The 23,713-nt window shown below is 45.8% G+C and overlaps 1 protein-coding gene across 1 annotated transcript in view; it reads left to right on the top strand.

The window, feature by feature from the left end:
• The first annotated feature begins 4,288 nt into the window (after window positions 1-4,288).
• Window positions 4,289-23,713, top strand: part of CYRIB (CYFIP related Rac1 interactor B) — a 99,313-nt gene continuing 79,888 nt past the window's right edge. Inside the window, exon 1 of the mRNA XM_058832183.1 lies at window positions 4,289-4,339. The gene's annotated coding sequence lies outside the window, so the exon portion shown is untranslated. The remainder of the gene's footprint in view (window positions 4,340-23,713) is intronic.

Here is a 23,713-nt window from a genome sequence, read left to right as displayed (position 1 = left end):
CAGATGCTTCCCCTCTCCAGAACTTTCTAGTTCTGTGTGATAGTTCACCTGACTGTCAACAGAAAACAATTTTATTTTTCCATTCTCCACACTGTTACATGGTTTCATGCCACTCACACCCTGGACTGGGAAACCTCCTGTGCCATGAAACCAGAACTAGACAGAGAAGCAAATGTCCATAAGTAAATGAAGTTTAGTTTCAGGCCTTACATTCTTACAGAGACCTTCTCACCTTAAGAATTTAAGGCTCTCAGGGATACTTTTATTAGATGCTTTAGGCCTTCTGGAACAGCTGGAGGTTTTTCAGGTGGATGCAAAATGCACAAACGACTGTAAGATGTTTTCCTCTGCATAGCTGCAAGACAACATTTTTCGTATCTAATACAAACGAACTATTCTAAGTTGTCTTAATGATACTTTTAGGGCTATACATAACAAGATTTACAGCTCTGTCATCTGCTGAGGGAGTGCTCAGGTTTCTTGAGATAAGCTAAGTGCTGTTTGTCAACTCACGCTTAAGCTGACACGCCCCCCGCCCCCCCAGAGCTGCAGCGGGCACAAAACCTGCACGTCTTGGCTGGTTCTGGTCAGCTGCTGCTCGGGAACAGTAAAAACGATAGTGTGTCATGGTACAGGCTCTGCCTTGTTCCTCTGTAAATTACAGAACAGATCCTCCCGGCTGCAGCAAGGCGGATGTCTGCTCCAGTCCTTTTGTAATGGTGGGGGCAGGGAGGAAAGTTTGTGACAGCTGTCACATCTGCTAAGCTGTCAGAGCAGAGGGGAAGCTGATCGGTCATTTTCTGCACCACCTAAAGGATGCCTTGAACAAGGTTTAAGCTTACCAGGAACTTTAAATCCAGTGTTGACTCTATTGATGTTGTTCCTACCAGTTTGACCTTGGTTCTTGTAGTGTCTGATCAGAAAAATCCCTTCCCCATGTGCATTCTGCTCTTCTCTGAAAGGCTGTGTGGAACTAGGTCTATTTCCAAGTGGGTTTTTAGGTTTTTTTCTCACAAGGCTTAAAGATAATTTTGTGCCTCAAATACCACCAGAAATTATGAATCTGATTTCTCTCTCACAGTCCCATTGAGTGGATGAATCAATCCTGAGCAGTGAAACAACTGTTCTAGAATGGCTGTATGGGAGATTGTTTCTTGTATTTAATTTTGTTTTGTTAAAACCAGTAGCATTAGGCTTTGTTTTTTGATAAATAATTAATTTCCCCAGTCTTTTCCTCAGGGAATGCTCCAGTAATAACTTATTACTTCTGCCTGCAAACTTATAAGCTTAAGTTGCTCTTAAACCTATTTTAGTAATGTTTTTCATCTCTCCCTATTCTCACATCCCTGCTACAGTAAGTGTCAACAGTCCCTCCAAGCTGGGTTTCGTAGTCTTTAAATAAAAACTTAGGAATCAGAAAAGACTGAAGTGTGCTCCTGAACTTCAGACTGAAGGAAAGACAAGGCACCTTGAGCTGAATGTGCACAAAAGAGGTCAGCAGCTGTTTGGTGATTGAGCAGAGGTTTATTGTAGTTTTCCGGTTGGAGCCTGCAGATTTCCTTAATGACCTGACACCAGCGGCCACTTGCTGCTTTAGACACCTCAAAGACAAAGCAGACTTTTTTAAAAATAAGTAAAGGTTCTACTGCCTGTAATCACTTGTCTGTTTAGCATCTATTCCCATTCATGGCTCCAGATCTACATATCCAAATGCTTTCCCTTTATTCACTGTAGGGTTTGAATTCGGAGCTGTAGCCCTACTTTAACAACTGTAGGCAGGAAAGGAAGAGCCCCAGGCAGCTGATCAGTAAGTGAGCTGAAGCCAGCCACATGCTCTCATTTCAACTGAGATTTTTTTTATTGTGTGGAATCCCACCCAGGCACTGGGAAAAAAAAAACACCTTGTGGAGCACTTTCAGGACCACTGCAGTTGTTCTGACCTCTGTGGATAGAAGTGGGGGGATGAAGGGCAGATTTGTGATCCATAATACTTCTCAGTGTCTGTCCTCCCTACAGGAACTGGGCCAAGCTCTGCAGAAAGAAACAGAACAAATGCTAAACCTGCCTTGATAGGGTTCACAGAGCTGCTTAAAAGGGAAATTTGGCAGTCTGGACATCTGGAGAGCAGGAAACATCTTCATCTGTGAACTGACACCAAGTGACACTGGAAGATGGGGAGTTACAAGACTTTTGCAGAGTATAGAAATAAATCTGAGCTCTACATGTGTTACAAGGCAGAATGTGAGAAGAGCAGGGGATAGAAGCCATCACAAACCACAGCTTGGACACCTTGGAAAGAGTATAAATGACTCCATTGTTGATGTGAAGATCAACCATAAGGAGTCAGCAGCTGTCCTGTGAGCACTATCTCTAGGCTGACCACATACTTACCTGATAGTCAAGGTAATGCAGGTTCCAGTGAAGTGAAGGTTCCTTGTACAGGAGAAGCAGCAACATCTTAGCAAGCAGCACTTGGGGTGGGAGGGCAGCAGGGCAGTGAGACCATCTGGTCAGCATTATGCAAGTAGCTGCTGTAATTGCTGGGCCCTGAGAAGGAGCAGCAGGGCCTGTTCCTCCACATTTGGCTGTAAGCAAGGAGGTGCTGCTGCCATGCCAGAGCAATCTCTGGCTGCAACATCACACAGGACCCAGGTCCACCCTTAGATGTGGTTCTGGCATCCCCAGTTCCTCCTTGGAGCAGATCTGGAACAGTCACCTTGCTTAGGGACAGATCATCCTTTAACTTGGCACTTATGTTCCCAGCCAGGTTTGTCTGGATGAGATGCTGCTGGGTCCTGCAGAAAAGCTCCTTCTGTTCTGCCTTCCCTGCTGGCATGTAGAGAAATATGAGAGGGGAAAAAAAATAACAAGAAATTTGGAAGTGGAAAACCCCTCTCTGCTTTAAAACCCTTGAGAGCAGGATTTGTTGCTCTCATTTACCCATGGCAGTCTTCCATCTAAATGTTTTTCATGCAAAATGGAACCCCTGGTAATGTTTATTTAGATGGGGGCTGCCAGGAGTCATCGCTTCCCTGTGTAGAGCAGGCACCTGCTCTAACTATGATCCACAGCTTTAGCTGGTTGCCTGGTGGAATTTAAAAGCACCAAATGAAGTACTTCTGCATAGGGGTCCCAATACCTATGGGACTTCTCTGCACCCCAGCCTCACTGCTGCCCATGGCTCCTCAGCTTTGGGCAAAAGGCAGGACTTGTAGCCAATGCAGCAAGGCCTGGGCCTTGGGGGCTGCAGAGTGAACTGAAGCACCACAGCCCCCCTCCAGCAACTGACAGTAAAGCTGGGAAGCAAAATGCCATTTAGAGAAATTACCTTAAGACATGTTACCCACACCTAATCCCTGTCCCTTACTGAAAGGGATTGATGGTGCAGGAGAACAACAGCATCTGTTGCTGGAAGGAGAGCTTCCTGAGGAACAGATGGAGAGGGCATGTCCTGGAGGGACCCTCACTCCTCCTGCAACCAAGATGTCATCAGTTGTCAACAGGAAGAAGATGAAGAAAAAACAGAACAAGGTGCCTCAGAGATGTCACAACTGCTCCGGACTCTTAAGTGTAGCTCTAGAGATGGAAGGAGCTCCTGGGGTTTAAAGGAGAAATTAGGCCTTGTCGAGTTTTTCCTTTGATCCTCCAAAGCTAGCCTTACAGACAATGTCTCTCTGAATTGGCTTGGCTGCCAGGCTGGATAACCAGGCCTTGACCATAGCAGGGACCAACACCTGCGTTTGGAGTAGCCCCGTCCCAGGATGTCACTCCTTCCTTGGCCACAAACCTGCAGCCCCAGGTGCTGCTCGGGCCAGGGCAGCTCCAGCAGAGTCTGCAGGCATGAGACTGATGGAGACGGCTGGGTTTTGTTACACACATTGGAAGCCTGCAAGGTGCTCCGGCATGTGGCTGCAGAGCCTCGCCCGTGCTGTGTTTGTGTTTCGTGCGTGCTCGCCCAGAGCAGCCCGTGAGGGCAGGGCCGTATCTGGCTCCTCACGAAGGGTCTCTCCTGGCCCCCCGGGATGGCTGTGGGGGCTGATGCGAAGGCTCTGACCTGCGCTCATCCTTTACCCCCAGCCCGGCGGGGTGAACAACCTTGAGTGCCGCTGGCCCGCGGGGGCTGCCCGGGGGAGCCGCAGCCGCTGCTCCGGAGGTGGCGGGGAGGGAGCTTGTGAGGGGCCCGGGAATCGGGGCCGGGCGCGGCGAAGGTGCCGGGGCCGCCTCTCCCTCCCCCCGCGCCGCTTCCTTTTATATCGATGCGGCACCGCCGCCCGCAGCCACAACCTGCGGCCGTGACGCCGCCGGCTGCCGGAGGGACGAGGCTGCGCCCCGTGCCCAGGTAAGGGCTGCCCGCGCCCCCCGGGCGGGCGGAGCGGGGCGCGGAGGCAGCGGCGAGGGGCGGCTCAGCGAGAGGGAGATGGGGATCGCCTAAGGAGCCGGGAGGAGCCGGAGCTGAGCCGTGGGGTGGGCGCCCGTGGGGAGCCGCGGGGCGGAGAGGAGCCGGGAAGGACCCGGGGCAGCTCCCGCCCCGCTGTCCCCCATCCCGGGCGGGAAGGCGCAGCCCCGCAGAGGATGCTCAGCGCTGCCCGCGCCTTCCCGGCCGCCTCCCTCGGCGCCGGCTGGTCTGTGGGGCCGCGGAGAGAGCCCAAGGGCGGCCGGAGGCAGCTCTGCTTCCTCCAGGGCCCAGGGACTGCGGGGCCGCCCGGGTCAGGAGGGGCCGAGGCGGATCTGCTCCTGCCTGCGAGGGGCTGACAGGCCGGGCACGGGAAGTCCTGTGTGCCCTGGGTCCAGGCAGATTCAGCGAGCGGTGTGACAGCCCTGACACCAAGCCAGTGCCTGCCGGATTGGAGCCCAGCAGCAGCACGCTGGGCTGGCCGGCCTCAGCAGGAAGCCATGGTTTGGTCCTGTGCGCCATGGGTGTTGTTTGTGGCCGTCCTGGGCTGGGAGCAGCAGTGACCATCTTGGATGGAGGCTTTTTGTACAGATTGCAGTGTCAGGCTGAAGACTTACTAGTCGTTCAAGCAAATCTTGTACCTAAAAGTTCAGCCCAGCGGGCAGAAATGTGCTGGACTGGCTGGTGAGAGGGTGAACACTTCTGCTTTGGGGGATCTGGTACTTCCTCATCTGGGGAGGAGCAGTGGTGTGGTTGTGATCGTGACTGTGTGTGAAAAATACCCCTCTCTTGAGCAAGCTGTAGCATTTCAAAAGGGTTAGTGCTGAAAAAGAATAGCACAGAGGAGCCCCTAAACAGTGAAGATTACCTGGCTTAATGGTTTGGAGCAGAGTTACCCTTTTGCCATTTAAAAATGAACTCTTATCCCTAATAATCATTTTTAAATATATGTAAAAAGGGTATACATTCTTTAATTTAAGACCCAAAAAGCCATGAGGATGATGCTTATTCAGTGTTTTGTTAGGTATGTGATTAAAATATTACGAAGGCCCTTTTATTTCATTCAAACAACGAAAATCCCACATCTGCACTCCAAACTGAGAAGTGCTTTGAAGAGATGTGGGATTTTGGTGGAAGTTTAATGTCCTCTGTTTCAGGGCTTGACTGAAGATGAGGTTTGCAGTGGCTGCTGCCTGTTTAATCTTGAGGAGACCAGAACTGATGCTGTAGGGAGTTGGGGATTGTTCATGGTGCCTACATGTGCTCTGAAGGACCCTCTCAGGTGCACACAGACACCCTGGGTCATTTCAGTGCTTGGCACTGCTCAGGGTCATCTTGCCTTAGAGAGAGGCAGCATTTGGCTCCTCCTGGGTTCCCTGCTGAGCCAGTTCCCCTGTGCCAGTCCAGGCAGCAGGATGCTCTCCAGCTGCTGTTGCAGACAACAACCCCTACCTGCTGCCCATTCTTGCTCTCGGGGAGCACTGCTCAGGCCAGAGGCCTCATTAGTGCATTCTCTGACAGTTGTCACCGCTCACTTTCCCAGGGTTGCTGATGTGTTTTCCTCCATGGCTCAGCAGGAGCCCCTGTCATGGAGGAGCTTTTGAGCAGGTCTGAAGCAGTGCTCTGCAGAGAGACTAGGAAGTGCTCAGCATCCAGTAGAACAGTTCTACCAACAGGACTTTTAAAGACAATACCAATAAAGTCCAGAGCATCCTTTTCTCTAACTGAGATCAATAGTTCAGACAGCTCAGCAAGGAGTGTGTGCGATGGATTCTCAATAATCGGCACAGCACAGCTGAGGCCTGAGGAAAAGATTATTAGGCCTCATTCTGTGTCTCTAAATGCGAGTGTGCCTAGCAAGAACACTGGTAGAGGCTGAGGCACTGAGGGGAGTTAAAAAACGTTAATGCTTCCTCTGAGCATGGAAGAGCACAGCCACTCTCAACTACTATTTATTTCTTTGTACTCAAAGGTAGCAGAGGATATATAGTGGCTCACAAAAATAAAGACTGGTATTTGAGATACTTCCTGTGCTTGTTGAAGGAGAACAAGGCCCAGAGTATTTTGAAAGTAAAAGCATATTTCCTGTGAAAAACTGCTGAAGTGACGTGCGAGATTGCTTCGGAGCTGGAGGCACAGGCGATGATTCAGGCCAGCAGTGTTGGCAGCTGGGCTGGTGTGAGGCCGAGGGGAGGGTGCTGAGCACCAGCCTGTCTAAACCTGCAGATAGGGCACAGGCACAGCATCATGTGCTCCTCTTGCTGCCCTGGGAACAGGCAGACAGGCTGTGTCCTCTGGCTGCAGACAGCCTCAGGGGCTTGATTAGGGACTAGAGGTTGGTCTCTATAGAGCAGGTATAAGCAGCCCTGCTCTGGCTGAGTAAGTACATGCTCCAGAGGCTCCATAGAGAGCCAGTGTAGGTCTCTGGGCTACTCAAGCACAAAGGTGATTCCATTGTGGTATCAGGACTTTTTCTATAAGCTGAAGGTCATTCCTGCATTGCTTTCTCAACCCTGACATAGAAAGACTTGTCTCTGAGGTTAATTCAGTCCAAGACCTGTCCTTCTGATCATCTGGTTTAGGTTTTCCTTTAATGCTTACCATGGCTGTGAGACTGCTTATCAGCTGAATCAATGCCCCCATGCAGACCTGCACGGTTCCACTGGGAGCTGAATTCAGCTCACTGGCTCCCAGGAGCCTTGTCTCCCCTGCAGCAGCTCAGCTCCGAGAGAGGAGGTGGCTGGGAGCAGAACACAGCCCTGACAGTCTGCTGGAACACAGTTGCTGGAGCTGGTTTTCAGATCTGCAGCAGGGCTGTATCTCGCAGTGGGTAGGAAGCACTTTGCACAGTGTCTACAGTTACTCAGCTGTTGGAAACCTTTGTTCTGTGCTGCTCTGTGTGGAGCTTGATATAGCTTGGAATTTTTTTTTTCTTTTTTTTTTTTTTTGGTGCTCGAGTTCTATTACTGTCTTTGCTAGGTATATTTTAAAACAAATACTACACACATGAATTTAATCCCTTGAGGTATTTCTGCACTAGAGATGCTCAAACTGAGTGTATCTATGACCTTGTGGTAATAGGTGGGATAAGTCTAATAGGTAGCTTTGGTTTCCATTTGCAGCAGTTTTTCAGGTGCTGCAAGCTGCGTTTCTATCATAAAAATTCATTTTTTCTAAAATTTCTTTCTAAAGCTGGGTTTGCTGTTTTGCAAGAGTGCTGTAAGATTTACCACAGGGTATCCAGTGGACGAACTCATTTCTCAAAGGCTTGCTGGGTAGAAAGGGAAAAATACCAAGTCTTCTGGCTACAGCAGAAAACTAGGAATTTTATCTGAGTCTTGCTAAGATAGTCTTTGTCTCAGCCAGAAATAGGACCCCCCCCCAATCCCAAGCATCTGCCTTGTTCCCAATCTTGAGGTCAAACCTCCTGGCCACAACCCTCTCTATTTAAGAAAAAGATGTAGACACAAGTTGTAATCTGTGCTATGAAAATCTAATCTGTGACCTAATTTGTTGTGATACCATGAAGAACCTGTCAGTAGCAATCATTGTAACCCGTGGCACGGATGCACTGCCGGCTTTCCAAGAGTGCTCGCTCGCCGTAGCCCCAGAGGGAGCAGTGTCATGCCAAGTGAGTACATTTGGGCTTCTCCACTGACAAATTTGGGAATAATATACAGACAGCTCCCAGGTTGCTTTTGTTACTCTTTTAAAATGGAAGTGGTATGGGCATGTGTGGAAGGGAACCTCTTCTGAGGATCCCTGTGGAACAGCTGGTTTGAAATGTGTGGGAAGGAATGAGATGCAACCAAAACTGGACAGTTTTCTGTGCATTCCATAATAGCTGTTTACCTGTCTGTTGTTTGTTCCCCATGACCATGGCAGCAACTTGGATGAAACCAACTCACTGTGTGAGTGGTTAAAGGAGGGACTTGTCTGAATAACTTCTCACCAGTGGGAGCTGTGGTTGTGTGGGCTGATTCTCAGAGGGCAAAACTGGCTGGCTTCTGGTACAGCCCCTTTGGGCCAAGTTTGCTGTCCTTTAAGGAGAAAAAAACAAGGACTTTTTTGGTGTGTTCCTGAAAACATAGCACTGTCAATCTTGCTCTGCAAGGCTAGAGAAAGGAAGGAAAGGTTTACAGGTCAGGAATGCACATGCAATAGGCTGAAAATCTGGGAACTGTACTCCTAGGTCCCTGCACTGCTACCTCTGTCAGGGAAAAATCTTAACTAAGGAATTACTTCTGTATTGGAAACAACAGAGCTGGGCTTCCATTTTGTTTGTATTAGAAATAACTTTTTTTTTTTTTTTTTAATATTATCCTTCAAATGCTTTACTTAAAAGTACTAAATTAAAATTTACAGAGGCATGCAGTCACTGCTAACATCCATGTCTGGTTAGTGAGACCATCAATCCATTTGGACTTTGAGATCCAGTAACCTAGATCCAGTAAGATGCATGTGCATGGTCTGCTGCCTCCCTTTTTCACCCTCACTGGAGCTACTTGTGCTCCTGTTAAGGCATTAGATCTTCAGACATCTTCTTTATTTTGAGCCTCCTCTTTATTTTCAGTACTTTGTTCCATAGTATACATTAGGTGTATGTTAACATAGATTATTTGCATTCTGGTAGTAATTTGTGTGTTCTTTTTTTTGTATTTTTGTGTACTTTTACCCACCCTGAGCACTCAGAGCTCAAGTTTCAATGTGTTATTTGTTGATTTTTGTTCACTCCAGGCTTTTCCCTCCACCCACTCACTTCCTCTCACAAATGTTTCCTCATTTCACCACATTTTCACACCCATTTCTAGCACAGGGTTGCCTCCCACTGCGGGCAGGCTCAGCACTTCATCTAGTGTTCACCTCTGCGGGAGATGGGCAACAGATCCAGGTGTGAGGGGAGGAGAAGAGGGAGGAGAAGGTGCTTGCCCATATCAGGGGATATGTGCAAGGGGATGTGGCAGGGAGAGGAGGTCTGGGTGCAGGTGTATTTTTGGGCAGCAGGACCAAAGACATGTAAGTGGGGCAGGTGAATGAGTGGAGGGAGTGAAGGTAGAGAGTGCAGCTGGTTTTATGTTATGCTCATGATGGGGCACAGCACAACCTCTGCATGTGCTGGGAGACAGCTGGGCACACTGGGCTGGGTCCTCTGAGGTTTGAGGAAGGTGCATCTCCAGACCACAATGCAGCCAGGCCAGAGGCCCTCAGCAAAGCACAGACAGCCGAGGTAGCTCCAAGTTCTAATGTGCAATTTTGTTCTGTCTCCCTTTTATTTTTAACAAAACGTTTCTCACCTCCCCTTGGACAGTACCAGTTTCTTAACCACACAGAGTGCATCTGGCAGCTTACAACCTGTTAAAAAGAGGAAAAAATACCACGATGAAAATAGCATGTCTGTAGTTTTAAATTAGGTAAGGGCTAAAATTAGTAGGAACAGGCCTGTCTGTGGCTGTGCAAACCAGCAGAGAATTAACATTCATCTGATGCTGAGCAAGGCAAGCAGAGGTTTGCAGCTCACACTTCCTTCGCCTTGTCCAAGTCCTGTCCTTGCAGCTTCACTTCCCGCAGGGCTCAGTCACCAGTTAGCAGAAAGCTGTGCAGATACCACTGACCTTGTGCCAATACTGAGTGCTACTTTCAGCACTGTGAAGTGTTAGCAACAGCCAGAGCATTTTTACCACACTCCTTTCATTTCTTTGCTCAGCTGCTGTGAGTGCAGCTCTGGATGCTTCATGCTAAGGTCACTTGTTGTCAGAGCCCTGGATGCAGCCTGAGTCCCATGCTGGGGCCCGGATCCACCCACCATTTCCTCGGTGAGATAGGAGCCCCCAAGACACTTGTTTCCTCTTCCCAGCTGTGGTTTACTTTCCTTTTCAGTAATTGTGTTTCTGTTAACAGGGCTGCAGTAAAAACTGGTTGCTGAATTATTCACCTCGCTAGAATAACTCTCGGGTGGTTTGGTTCTTCGCAGACTATTTTTCATCTCACATCCTGGCGTTGTTTCCATTCGCAGCATGACCCATGCAAACAGGTTTATTTGTGCAAGTTAAAGTGTGCAGTAGATTGGTGGGGTGATGTGTTTGAGGGAGGGAGAACAGCAAGAGCCTTCACCTCTCTCCCCTCTTCCCTGGGAACTGCCGTGCTAGGCCCTGTGCCCACTGCCAAAGTCAAACTCCTGGGAGTGAATGTTCTTCCACCCTTAGCATATCCAGAGGAATCAGAGGTCACTTGGAAATCAAAGCTAAACAATGCCTTAGTGCAGCTTTGAAAAGTTTACTCAAAAGGCTGGCGTTGCTCCAGTGCGGTTAAACTGGTGACCTCCCTCCCGTAACAGAGGGGGCTCTGGTCAGGCTGTCAGTGGGCAGGGGTGGCTGCAGAGCTTCACCCTGGGTGGCAGGGCTGGATTCACACTCCTTGCACCATTCTCCCAACCAGAGCATGCAGGGTGCAAAACCAGGGAGGGCTGGACTGTGCCAGGCACATTGCTGCCCAGAAGCCTGTGGCAGGGGTTATGCTAGAGGCTTGTGAGGTGTCCAGGGTGCTTCAGGCAAGGGGCAGGGACCATCCCCAAATGGAAAAGCCACAGAAGACCTGGATTTGGCTTGTTTCCTTGGGTTGTGCCTCCTCTGAACTATCCCATGGAGGGACAACTGGAGGCTGTCTCTGCAGGCCTCATCCAGCAGCATGCTCCTGGCAGTGAAGAGCTGCTGGCATCAGGGCAGTTACATGATGGATGATTTATGTTCCACCAACTCAGTGTCTTGCCAGAGACACAGGGACAGAGTGTGTGATGGGAAGTATTTCTGTGGTCTGCAAGGTCTAGGGATGATTTGGGCTTCCATGGTGGTTGGTCTGAATCAGTCAACAAAAGTTACAGGTGAAAAATAGGAGTCCAATTCCCAGCACTCTTCTGGCATTCCTAGAACTGAGGAGAGCAGGTGCTCCTGCCTGTGAATCCTAACTCTCACCAAAGGAATTGCTGATGTCCAAACACCATCTTCTGTGTTTTAATGGGTCTGTCAAACATCCTGCTTACCTTGAAGCATTAAGAAATATTTACTGTACATGTTAGTGTTCTCTGTTCAGTGCACTCTGAGTATCACAGATATCACTGGCAATGGCCTACAGCAATCCATCAAATGTGAATGAAGAAGCCACTCCCATCTCTATTTAAGGACTAGGACCACGTTTCTTTCCCAGGATTACTGCCTTGAAAGGAGATGGTTTTAGGAGTGCCTCCAAGTTGCAAATCTTATATCAGGACTCCTTGTGACGAGAATCCACAGCTGATACATCCTGGTTACAGGTATTACCATAATTGCATTTATGAGCAAAACCTGCTTTAGCTCACTTGCACCCGTTTTAGGTCTGCTGCTACCCCCCTGTATGCCTGGACATAACAATGAATCACAACACCTCCAAAATACATTTGTGCATTGGGGTATGAATGCACCCAGGACCTGTAGCTGCTGTTCATACAAAAAAAACCTGGTCTTTTAAAACTTGTTGAGGTTCTGTTTGGTCTGTCATCTTTTTTCTTAAAAAATAAACTACCTGATGTGAGAAGCACTTGGTGGATGTACTCAGAACTCTTGTTTTGTGGGAATAGGCCACCTGTATGGTGACTGTGCCACCCGACATGGTTTTGCACAGGGCTCCCAGGAGATCACATAGCTGGCACAGGAACAGTAAATTCTTCCCCCTGCAGACTCCTGCAGCTGCCACTCAGTTTGAGGAAGCAAGAAAGAGGAGCAGAGGCCCAGAAGGACAATACTATGTTCAAGTGAGCACGTAGAAAAGGCCTGATCCTGATAAGCTTGAGTGCCTGCTGAGCCCACTGGCAGGCTGGAGCACTTATCCAGAGCCCTTGGAGAGGACTGTCTGATCCAAGGCCACCAAACAGATCATTCCCTATCAGCACATTGCCCAGTGCTGCATGGCTTTGGAGCTGTTCCTGGGTAGTTTTCATAGAGCTGAATACAGTTATTTGCATGTTGCACAGTGTCTGGGCTTTTCCTCTTCCTCTTAGCTCTGTTGGGCACTGCTGTACAAGTGTCTGCGAGGGAAGTTGTGTTCTCAGTCAGTGCCCAAATTGGTGTAACTTCCCCTGGACAGCGGCTCCCAGAACTGCAACCCTGTCTGCACCAGCCCTGCTGGGGAAGGGGAAGAGCAGAGTCTGCTCTGCACGGGGACTTTGGTGAGAAACTTCCCCTGCGTTTGTTCTCCTCCTCTGGTTCCTCATGTATGAGATGATCCGAGTCCCCATGTCCCCATCAGGTGACATTCACCAGCTGGGGTTTCTGCAACAGGGGATGTTCAAGTCTACTCGAGAGGAGCTGTGGGCTTCCTGTGAAATCCCCTGTGGAATAATAACACACGCCCCATCCACATTAGTACCCATGTGCCCAGCATGCTGCAGCCTCTCGTCAGCCCTGCTGCTGGAGGAGCTTTGGGGAGGCAGTTGGAGATGTCCTTGCTTCTGGGGGAAACCAGAGCAATCCCCTGCTGGCCCTGCTTGCTGGAGTTCAGCACAAGGAGCAGATCCCCTTTCGCTCCCCTCTGCTGGGAGCTGCACCACCTGCTCAGGTGTGCAGGGACACAGGAGGGAGGTGAGCCATATTTCTGCCCCCAGTGCCCTGCCTGCAGCCATGGCAGAGCCCCCCAAGTCTTGGTCCAAAGGTGGGTGTTGGTAGTTCACACCCAACTCAGACCCACCAACTTGCCAAGCTGGTCTTTCTCCAAAGTTGCTCCGTATCTGCTTTACCCTCTTCTGCAGTATGGAGCCCAGACCAGCATTTAGGCTTTGCTGTGTTCCCTTAAGGTTTGACCTACTCACTGTATGTCAGGCAGTTGTGGTGTGTTCTAAATATTTCTTTAGATCATCTTTCTCATAGTGCGCTGAATAGTTTCTGAGCTGGAAGAGCAGGCAGAGCATTGGCCTGGGAACAAATTAAGCTACCCCCTCTTGGTATGTTTTTACTTTGTTTTGTTTTCTTTCCTGCACTATTTTGTTGGGCTCCAGTACTACTGAGAATTTCACTGACATCAGTAAAACACTGACAATTTCCCCAGTGGATCTCAGCAGGATCAGAACTCTTCGGAGATGAAAGCATATCCCATGTGTGAAAGATGTATTTTCAGAGGTCACTGAAATTCGGTCCCTTGTCCCAGACCCTCGTTTTGCCCTAGACATTAATATTGCAAGTGCAGTAGGTGAATTTAGGTTCCAGCCCCATGAGAAGATACACTAGTTAATACAGAGAATGTTAGAAATTGTCCTTCCTCTCTCTGATGACATTTTTATCCCTTGAGTGTAGAGAGATTAAAAGATAGTTGATGAACATACTAAACATTCATTACACATTTCTCTTCCAGTATCCAGCTGACCTCAAATCTAGAATGAAATGAATTTGCATTTGTTTCTAAAAGTATCTTATTTTGTGAATCAAAATGTCAACACATTTGAAAGTGGTCCCACATGAGACATTTGTATCTCTTGAAGTTTAAATTGCTGGATCAATGTCCTATTAATACTAAGGGTGTCTAAAGGACAAATTCTCTGCCTACTGCAGTGAAAATTTACCCCAAGGTATGACATTTCACCTGCCACTGAGTATAAGATTGTTTCATATAATGGACCGGAATAGCAAGATTTGCACATGCTGGTAACAAAAATGGGTGAGCAGCAGATCCCATTACAGAAACCTTCCTTTTTTTTTTTTTTTAGTCATCCTTTTTCAGACAATAGAACTTGCATGTTCTTTGCAACTTATATTACTTCACTATTCAGAAGCCCATGCCTGAATGTGAGTACAGTTTAGACATGCAACATATGACTGAATAAAAAGAACCCCAAAAAGCTTCCACTCAAAAGGGTGCAAGGAAATGAGAGCACCAGGGTACATGCAAGGTCTTGTGGCACAAAGTCTGGCTCCAGCTTCATCAGCTCCTGCACTGGACCACAGGGCTATGAGCCCCATCACATGCTCTCCTGGTGGCAGCTCTACTGATGGACAGGGCTTTGCCAGAGCTTGTCTCTGCCCTCAGCATGGCTCTGTCCTGAGGGAGCAGAGGACACTTGGCAAGTCTCAACTCCCTCCTCCTCAAATGAAATGTGGAGACAACTGGACTGAGCTGTCGGCAAACGAAAGCACTGCAAATAATCTGAACCCAGGGACCCAGTGAAGCTGAGCCTGAGGCGAGGCATGTTTACCCGAGGAAGTGCCAACATAGCCCAGGAGAACATACCATAAAATTGCACCATACCGTCCCTCCCTTGCGCTGTCACGGAAACCAGATGCCAGGATGGAAAAGCACCAGGACATGAATAAAAAAGCTTCAAGTGCCAGAGAGCCCTGCTCAGCCCTACCTTCTGCTGCAGGCCATCTATGCTTCCCAGCATTCCCTGGTCTCCTGCCAATTCCCATCAACAGCTGTGGTTTGTGGTTGTAATGCTCAGCATTTGTCTCTTCTTTCTTCTAGCAGACCTGCCCAAAAGCTGGATGTGCAGCATGTAGCAGTTCAAGTGTCCCAGGACTCCCAGAACTGGCCTCTAAGTATATATATATATATATATAAAAAATCTTTACTCCTTTATCTTCTCCAAGGCCTGAGACATTTGCAAATGTGGATTTGTAAGGCTTCTGAGCCCTTCTGATTGCATTTGTGAAGAAAGGTTACATAACACAGTGCTTTATAATACATGGTTTTCTTTCTTTTAAAGAACAAGTAAGTGTCAGCAGTAAATCTAAACCTGGATTGCCAGCCCAGAAGCAGCCTGCTTACTGCATTTAGCAAATGAAATGTTCTTCACTCCACCATGCTTATTACCAGTTTCTGTGTCAATGTATTGCTGTTGAGGCTTCAGCTTGGGTAGGAGCAGCTCCAAGATGTTAGCAAGTGTCTGTTAGGAGTCCCACTCCCTGTTTCAGGAGGCCCCAGAAGTTCATTAGATGTTTAATAGCTTCCAGTTACTGCTGTGCTGGATGGACCTGAACTGGTGACCGAGGGGGGAAAGGTTCTCTCACACATTTACAAACCCTGAGGCATCTGTTCCCCAGACACAAATTTGTCTAATTCCCCTAAACCACTGATGATCGGCCCTGAAATGATACTCCCATTCCCTTAGGAAATCCCTTGGGTTGATATCAAGTAGATAGTTATTTTTGGATTCTTTCCCAGAGAAAGTGCACTGTATTGCTCTGAACCCTACACACCAAATAAATACTTCATCCTACTGTAGTAAAGGTCCAAAAAGTTTTATTAAAGGGAAACAGATTATTAATAATTAAGGGTAGTTCACTGTATTGGTTTTGAGCCAAGTAAAGCTAATAGATTTTTTTTTTTATAGCAGAGATAAAAGTGTAGAATATTGAGACTGAATTGATTGCAGCATTTAATGCAACTTAAAGTCAATTAATGAATTTCAAGGGTTAACTCTGCATTAAAGTATAACATGAAGCTCACAAGCAATGTATTAAGCATTTTTAAAGATTACAAAAGCAAACAAACACAAAAATAAATAAAAAAACCCACCCTTTTTGATTAGTAGATGCCTGTATTTTTTTCTTCCTGAGGGAGAAGCTCATATGATCATTATTTTTACTTCTTTTACCCTAAAGCTCTGGGTGCTTATATGTATGTGTGTGTCCCTTACCCTCTTTTGGAATAATAAAGCCTTTACATGAAGGTGATCAGTGATTAATTCTAACAAAATTCTCCTACAGCTGCCTGAGATATTCTCGTGGCAGGGATGGACAGTAGTGTAGAGGGAACAGTATTTGACAAATGCTTTTGTAAGAAAGGCTCTAAATGAGGAGAGTTCTAAACAGCTACGTGTTTGGACCACCTCATGTTGTTTATTGTCTACCCAATTACAGTTTCTTAATTTAAAAGTATATTTTCTATTTCTCTGCAGTAACAGAAGAACATGACACAAAAGAGAAAACAGAATCACTGGGTGATTAGCTGACTAGTGAGGATGAGGAAGGTTTTAAAACATTCCGCACTGAACAATTTAAATGTTTATTGCAGAATAAAGCTGCAGCCATTCCTTCTCTCTGACAGACATTATATTGTAATGTTGTCCCTTTGCAGCCTTTTCCAAACAGTCCACTTCTTCTGAAACCTTTGTCCAAATCCCCATAGTCCTCCAAGACATGAGGTCTTTTCCTGAACCGTGGTCTCCTGCTCTCTGCCTTGTTTTTTGGTAGCTATTCAGTCTCCCAATGGGCACACATGCCCCTCTTTGCCATCTGGCCACAATGAAGTCCTGAGTGTAGCCCCCTCTGCACTAAACCCAAGCTTGTCACACTCAGCTGCAAAACCTTTCACAAGCTCAGGGGCAGAGTCTGTCATCCGAGCAGCAGCATGTTGTGCCTTAGGACAGAAGTGACCCCATTAAAACCATTTAGATGCATGCACACTTATGACTGGCTCACTGCCCTTATGCCTCTCCTTGCTCCCGCATGGTTCCCCAGGACATCTCACATTCCTGCTTAGGCTGGTAATTTTTGAGCAAACCACAGAAATGTTGTATTCTCAAAATCTGCCCCTATCAGCCTTTTAAAGTAAAATTCAACTGATAAACAATTAAGATTAAAATAATAATGGCAACATAATGGGAGCATGAAGGAGCAGGTACTATTCGTCTTTTCTTAGAAGAGAAGAAAATATAATTGAAAAACAGAGTCCTGTGAACAGTGTAACTAATGAATTGTAATTTTCTCCTGATTTGCATTCTGTGTGCCCTGCATTTCCCACTGGATCTTTCTCAGTGTGAAACTTCTGGGCTCCTCCCTGTTTCCAGCTCCCCTGTTCTCTGCTATGTTCCCAGTGCTTCCACTGCAGTTCCCCCAGTCTCTCTCTTACATCTTGCCAGCCAGGCAGGAGATGACCCAAGCAGATTGACTGGGCAGTACACATGCTATTGAGTGTACAGCACCATAAACCAAATTTCCAGGGGAGTGTAGGATGTGTGTCCTGGGACAGGAAAAATGGCTACCTGTCAAAGGCCAAGGGCTCACAGGCAAGCTAGAAACCAACTCTGAGTGATCAGCCTCACTGTGTAACACATAGTAGAGACACTGTGCTGCTCCCACTTTTGTTCCCAGGTTTGTTGATTTAGGACTAGCTGGGTGCTAGAAAGCCAACGTATACAGCAGATCTCAGCGTCTGTGTTTTCCCCCCATCTATGACTTAGTCTGCAAGGTGCTTGGAGCAGCAATTGCACCAGTGGTTTTTCAAGACGTTGTACAAATATTTCCAACTTAGATTTTTGCATATGAAATTACTGAAGTTTAATGGTACCAGTTTAGGCACTTAGAAGTTGTCAGAATGGGAGGTACCAGTACCAGGCTTTGTAGCCTTCTTGCTTAATGTCATACGAGAAGTCTGAGGTCAGAAATATGGTCTAAGCTTCAGAGTTGCAGCCTAGCACCTCACAAGAGAAGACTATTTTGCTCCTTTCTCTTTTTTTAGCTCGTTCACTGCCTGAGACAGGAATAATTTACAATCAGAAGATTATGAGCATGTATTTAAAAAGTCCCTCTGGTTTGTGATGCAATCCTGCAGAGGCGGTGTGGTCATGGGGAAAAGCTGTCTAGTCTGATCATTAACATAATAGGCACCTAAGCTGTGACTCCAGGAACCCAGATGTCTCAGATGGGACTGGATCCAGATTGGTATAAACAGGCACCAAATGTTTTCCAGCTCATGCATGGGGTTTATCAGCTGAACATAAAAAATATTATCTTTTAATCAACTGGGAAAACTCAGAATAAGTCTAAGCAATTACAATGTGCAATACCAGCTTTACTCTCTTTTCTTACTAACTGAATATTAAACAGCTGTATCTGGTGCTAGATTTAGCCCTAGGTGCCATTTTCCTGCTCAGGAAAAAGGAAGAGAAAGACGTCTGGTGTGCAGTGTTACAGTTGCTCAGCAGAGGAAGTGTTTAAGTGCCTGCCTAAATGCTTTGTTTCATGGAGCGTTCATCTGCACTCAGTCTGTCTCTCACAGATTACAGCACGGGAAAGTCCTGGCTTCCCATTTCCTCTGCTAACAAACTTCCTTGCAGCTAGAGGGACTTGTGCTTGTGGGACCAGTAAGGACTCTATTTCTGTCCCTCGAGCTACCCAGGCATCTTAAAATGATTGTGCTCAAAGATTCTGCTTCATAACCCAAATGTGCCTACCATGAGAGTGATGAGTGACTGGGAATTTCTTATCCCACAGAAAAAGAGTGCTACCTAACCACTTCATATGAGGTCATGGGAGAACCTACAAGAAAATGTATATACTGATAAAGAAAAGGTTTCTTCAAAGTTCTTTACATTCAGCAATTTGACACACTAAAATGATTTTAATGTCTGCTGCTCTTTGGAGCATATTGATGGAATTGCAAGAAGGCAGCAGCATAAAGGGATACAACACATGACTGCATCAAAACAGTGTAATTTTGAAGAGTTAGATGTAGCTGGTGAGCTAATAACTAAATCATAGTCTATTTTTTCTCTCATTATTCAGTGGCCTTGTACTCAATATCACTTAGATCACACACAAAGATAAATTTGGTTTATAGAAGTTCAACTGAATGCTGCAGAACCAGTTGAGGTTTTGATTAACTAAATTGAATTCTAGTTTTCAGATGGGACCAAACAGTCAGGTCCTTTCAAACAGAACTAGTGGTGTAACAGCAGAATAGTGGCAGCAGTGACACTGCAGTCCTGTGAAGTGCTGAGCACCCTCAGCTCATGGCTGTGCCACTGGAGCTCAAGGAACACATCCCATGGGATGCAGCCTGAGATGCTGTCCTTGCTCGTGTCTTGTCCAGAAGTGCCTAACATTGTTATTTTGTGAAGTCCATGTTTACTCACTGAGTTTTGAAATTGTCCCCTGAGACTGATACTCTGCAGAGCCCTTCCCTGAGCTGCTTTAAGGTACCTATTTCCCCAGCAGAAGATTGTAACTTCTCTGTGATGTGAAGAGGAAACTAAGAACAGCTGCAGCAAAGGAAACAGCTGAGGCAAAGTGAAATGGTCTCTTGACAATGTCCATTGGTAATATCTAGACACAGACCAAAAATCCCTTACAGCCAAATGCTCTTCTGAGGGCTTCTAATAACAAATGAATTATGCACTTTGGGGAAAAATAAAAAAAAACAAACAAAACCACTCACCAATAAACAAAAAACCCTGCAATGATTACATCACAACAAAGGATATGACCAAAGTAAAATGCCAGTCTCATGCTCCTGAGGTGGGCAGAAATTTCAATTAAATCAATGAATATTTGTTTCCATCAGGGCAGCACAACTGTGTTTGGTCAAAAACACCCAGATCAAACCAAAACAAAAAGCTGGGTTCTCTTCCAGAGAGTCATGAGGTAGTCTAGCTCTCTGGGACATTGTCTTCCCTACTCTCTGAAACATTGATTCTGTCCATTAAGTGGAATATTATTATGCTGCTGATTTGAAAAAATTCTGTGGGGAAGAGAAGAGAAAGAAAATAAAATGTTTTTGAGAAAGTTCCAGTTCAGATATATATTTTATTTTGTCCTGTGGTCCTCGTGGTTTACTTTGTTTAATAAACTGGCTTGACTGGGGCTAATGAGAGGTCAAGTGAAACTCTGCCACCCTACATCACTGGATTTGCAGCCTCCTCTGACTTGGTGAAGTCCTTACTTAAAGGCACTGACTGCTACTCAGAGTGAATAAATACAGTGGCATTTAGGAGTTTTGCTGGAGAAAGGTGCCTCTCATATGAGCAAGGGTGATGGCCCAGCACCAGCTGTGGTGATCACAGCTTTTCCACTACACTAAACACAAACATGTGTATCTGGGGCTTTTCCTCCAATGAGTGCCATAAGTTCAGAAGCACAGACTGTTCCATGACCTCCTAAACTTGGTAATGCTGGATTATCTCAGTTGCTTAGCAGGCCTCTTCCCTTGCCAGTTTGCTACCAGCATAGGTTCACCACTGCAACTACTCAAGGTACCTGTCAGTGCAATGACCTCCGTGTGGTGATCACTGAAGAAATTCTATATTTCACAAACTTTTATAAGCAGCTTAAAAATCTCAGAATCTAATACTGTTCTGTTCTATTCTGTAGCAGGTCTACTACTCTAATTTATCTTTCTATTTTCCAGTAGAGATAAAACATGATTAAAACAGCTGCAGTTCCTCTTTCCACCTTCCTCTATGCTTACTGGTCTGTAATCTTCTAATGCAGGCTTAACACCTGACATTTTCTCTTTTTTCCTCCTTTTTCTTCCCTGTCTCATGTAGGTAAGGTATATTTTTGAGGTAAGGAAGCAAAATGTAAAAAAAAAAGAGCTTTTTTTGGTAAAATCTCCATTATTCTTGATCACAGTCCAACTGACATGGCACTGAACCCCTCTGTGTTATTGGACTTAAAGTGTTCATTAATTGAGAGTGTGCTGTGTGTTTTAGGTGAGGCTCCCCACACAAAAAGGCCGTGCTGATTGTAGGGAGCAACTGCATCACAACATGAGCAAACTCGGAAATAATCTTGGACTTTGTAATGGCAGAAGAGGAGATGACTGATGCAATTAGTCACGTGAAGTGACTGGGGCATAGCATGAGGAGATGACAGGATTTCACCAGGCATGTCAGTAAAAAGATTGAACTCCAGAAGCATCTCAGTTTTCCCAGCTGGCACCAAACATCAAAACGACCTTTTTTGGTGGGGAGGGGGAAGGCATTCTGAGATTGTGAGTGCCCATCTCCATCCAAGTAAAAAACATTGCAACTGTTTGGCATGACAATATCTACAAGCACTTCAGGGATCCTTATGAGCATCCAGTGATTTGACCTTGGGTTTTTGTTTTGTCTGCCCTTCTGGAAATTTATGTAGACCGTTCAGATTTTGTTACAACTGTTTGTATTCTGAAGAGTGACATTCATATCAGAGGATTTGTACTATCTAAATGAAAGCCCTAGAGGACTCTGTGGTATAAATGTGACAGCCTCTGCATTCCCTTGTCTACTACTGTGGTACTTGAGAATGTGGGGAAATCTGGGCAGGGAAGGGCAAAACCTGACATTAGTTTTATCTGAACTGAAAGGTGCTATGAACCACAACAGTGTAACAAAGGAGCCCTGCAAAGCTGCCTTTCTTCCATTATTGATGTTTTCCATATGAAATTTCATCTCTTTAACCATTTCTTTAAAAGAATAATCTTTAGACATAGGATGTTTACTTTCTATTTTTCTATTTTCGTCTATGTAATGGAAGAGCTATTGCTGTCCTCCCCCCCAGAACAAACAAGGCTGCTGTCAGTGGTCAGGGTGCTCCATTGTCCCTGCTGAGTTCACATGGCTCAGGGTGATGGTCACTTCTTTTTCCCCTTGGACTCTCTCCCCTAGGCTACCATTAAGTTGAAAAGCAACCCAAGTATCCCAACAGTACATGGCACCTAAGGGCAGCTTTGCTTCTGTGGCTTTATTTATCCATCTGGCCATCCATATATAAAATAAAGTAACCTTTTGTCACTGGTGTATACACACATATGCAACACAAATACATACATTGGAGCTTATTAATCTTTTCTTGATAAAAATGCTCTGACCTTTTTTCTTTCCTGTCAGATATAACTACCTGGCACCAACACTCCTACTAACAAAATGATCCTCAGGCATTTAGCAGTATAGGAACAGTTATGTTCCGTTGCCACTCTTCTATTCTATGATACTAACTTACAGATATAATCTTTAATTCTGTCTTATTGTTGTTGTTTTGGGGGTTTGTTTTTTTGGAGAGAGTTTTAATATTTATTGCAGTGGTAGCCTGGTAAAACAATTTTGCATTCAAAAGAAGCAATTAAGAAATTAAAAGTGAAGGCAGAACTAACAGAAAAATTGCTGGGTTTTTTAGTCACGCGGCATTTTCCACAGTGTTCAATAATTTTTTATGCTTCAATTATTATGTGGGATGTGGATGTCTTAGTGTGCAGCTGCTGTTAAAGCATCAATGATGCTCAGAGTCTGGGCATTCTTGTACTTCTGAAAGATGTGAGATCCAAATCAAAGGATCTTACAATCTTACAATTTTGGAGAACCCTAAAGAGTATATATTGTTATAAACCTGCTCATGGTTTCACTAGGAAATTTTCTTTGTCTAACCCCATCCTGCCAAGCCCTGAGTGCTTTATAATGTTATGAGCAACAAAAACTGTTCATCTCTGAGGTTGGTTGTGTGTAGTTCTTTAGTTCTGTGTAGCAAAACAGAGTTCTGTGGTATGGCAGGTGAGACTCCCCAGTTTCTATTAAGCCCAAATGATAACAAGTCCAACATTAACTCAGAGCACAATCCTGCTTGCCTTGAATTCAGTTCAGTGAAACCTGGATCACCTCCTGCCTGGCACACAGACTTTTAAAGCTCTGTGGACTTTATAGAAGATGAGGATGTGGTAATCACCTTTTTCATCTCAGGAAGGAGTGTGCATCGATTCACACCTCAAAATTTGTATCCACTGCAAAAAAATCCTTTCTGTGGCAGAAGTGAAAAGCCATGTCAAGCATTTGTTCAGCCACTTACACAAATCACACACAGGCAGAACTGGAACTTCTGCCATTCTGCTGAAGGTGCTTCTGTGAAAATCTTTTTTTCATACCTTCTTTGACATCTCCTCTGTTTGCTCCAGTCTGTAGAAACCTCTCAGAGCCTCCAGAGCTTGCCTGAGCCCTCCCCTTTCCCTGCTTAGGTGAAGGCAATGGACAGGTATGTGGTGTGCACCAGCCCTAGTCTTGCCTGACTGCTACCCAAGGACCAAAACTCAAGTGTGGTGATTTCCTTTGAGTTCACCAAACAGGTTTTGCAGCTGAACTATACTCACAAATGGCTTCCTTCATATCCCAGGATACTCTTTCACCTAGAATATTTTAAAGTTATTATAGTCAATCCATTTATCTTGAATCCTAATAAGTTAAAGACAAACTAAGTTTATCAGATTAAGTCAACATATATGTAGGTATGAAAATAAAAAGAGAAATAGATTGACATATAAATAAATCTCTGAGGTATTTTCCATTTTTGTGCTTTCTCGGTGGGCTTGGGGGCACCTGATATTCACTAATATTTGCCAGTTAACAAACTGCTATCAGGCTTCTGAAGAGAAGCTAGTAGAAGTGGTTGGACTTTGAGGTGCTTGGTTTATCTCTTTCAGATTGAGAAATATCCTTTGATTACAGCTGTACTGATAATGTTTCACTATTTGAGGGTGCAAGTTTTCTCCTGGCAGTGTCCATACCCTATTGCCGGTCTCTGAACTGCTCCCAGCGCAGCCTCACCGAACACGCTG

The sequence above is a fragment of the Poecile atricapillus genome, chromosome 2 (genome assembly GCF_030490865.1).
Source record: "Poecile atricapillus isolate bPoeAtr1 chromosome 2, bPoeAtr1.hap1, whole genome shotgun sequence".
NCBI classification, from domain to species: domain Eukaryota; kingdom Metazoa; phylum Chordata; class Aves; order Passeriformes; family Paridae; genus Poecile; species Poecile atricapillus.
The sequence above is the reverse complement of the archived record's forward strand: the minus strand, read 5'-3'. Positions and strand labels throughout refer to the sequence as shown.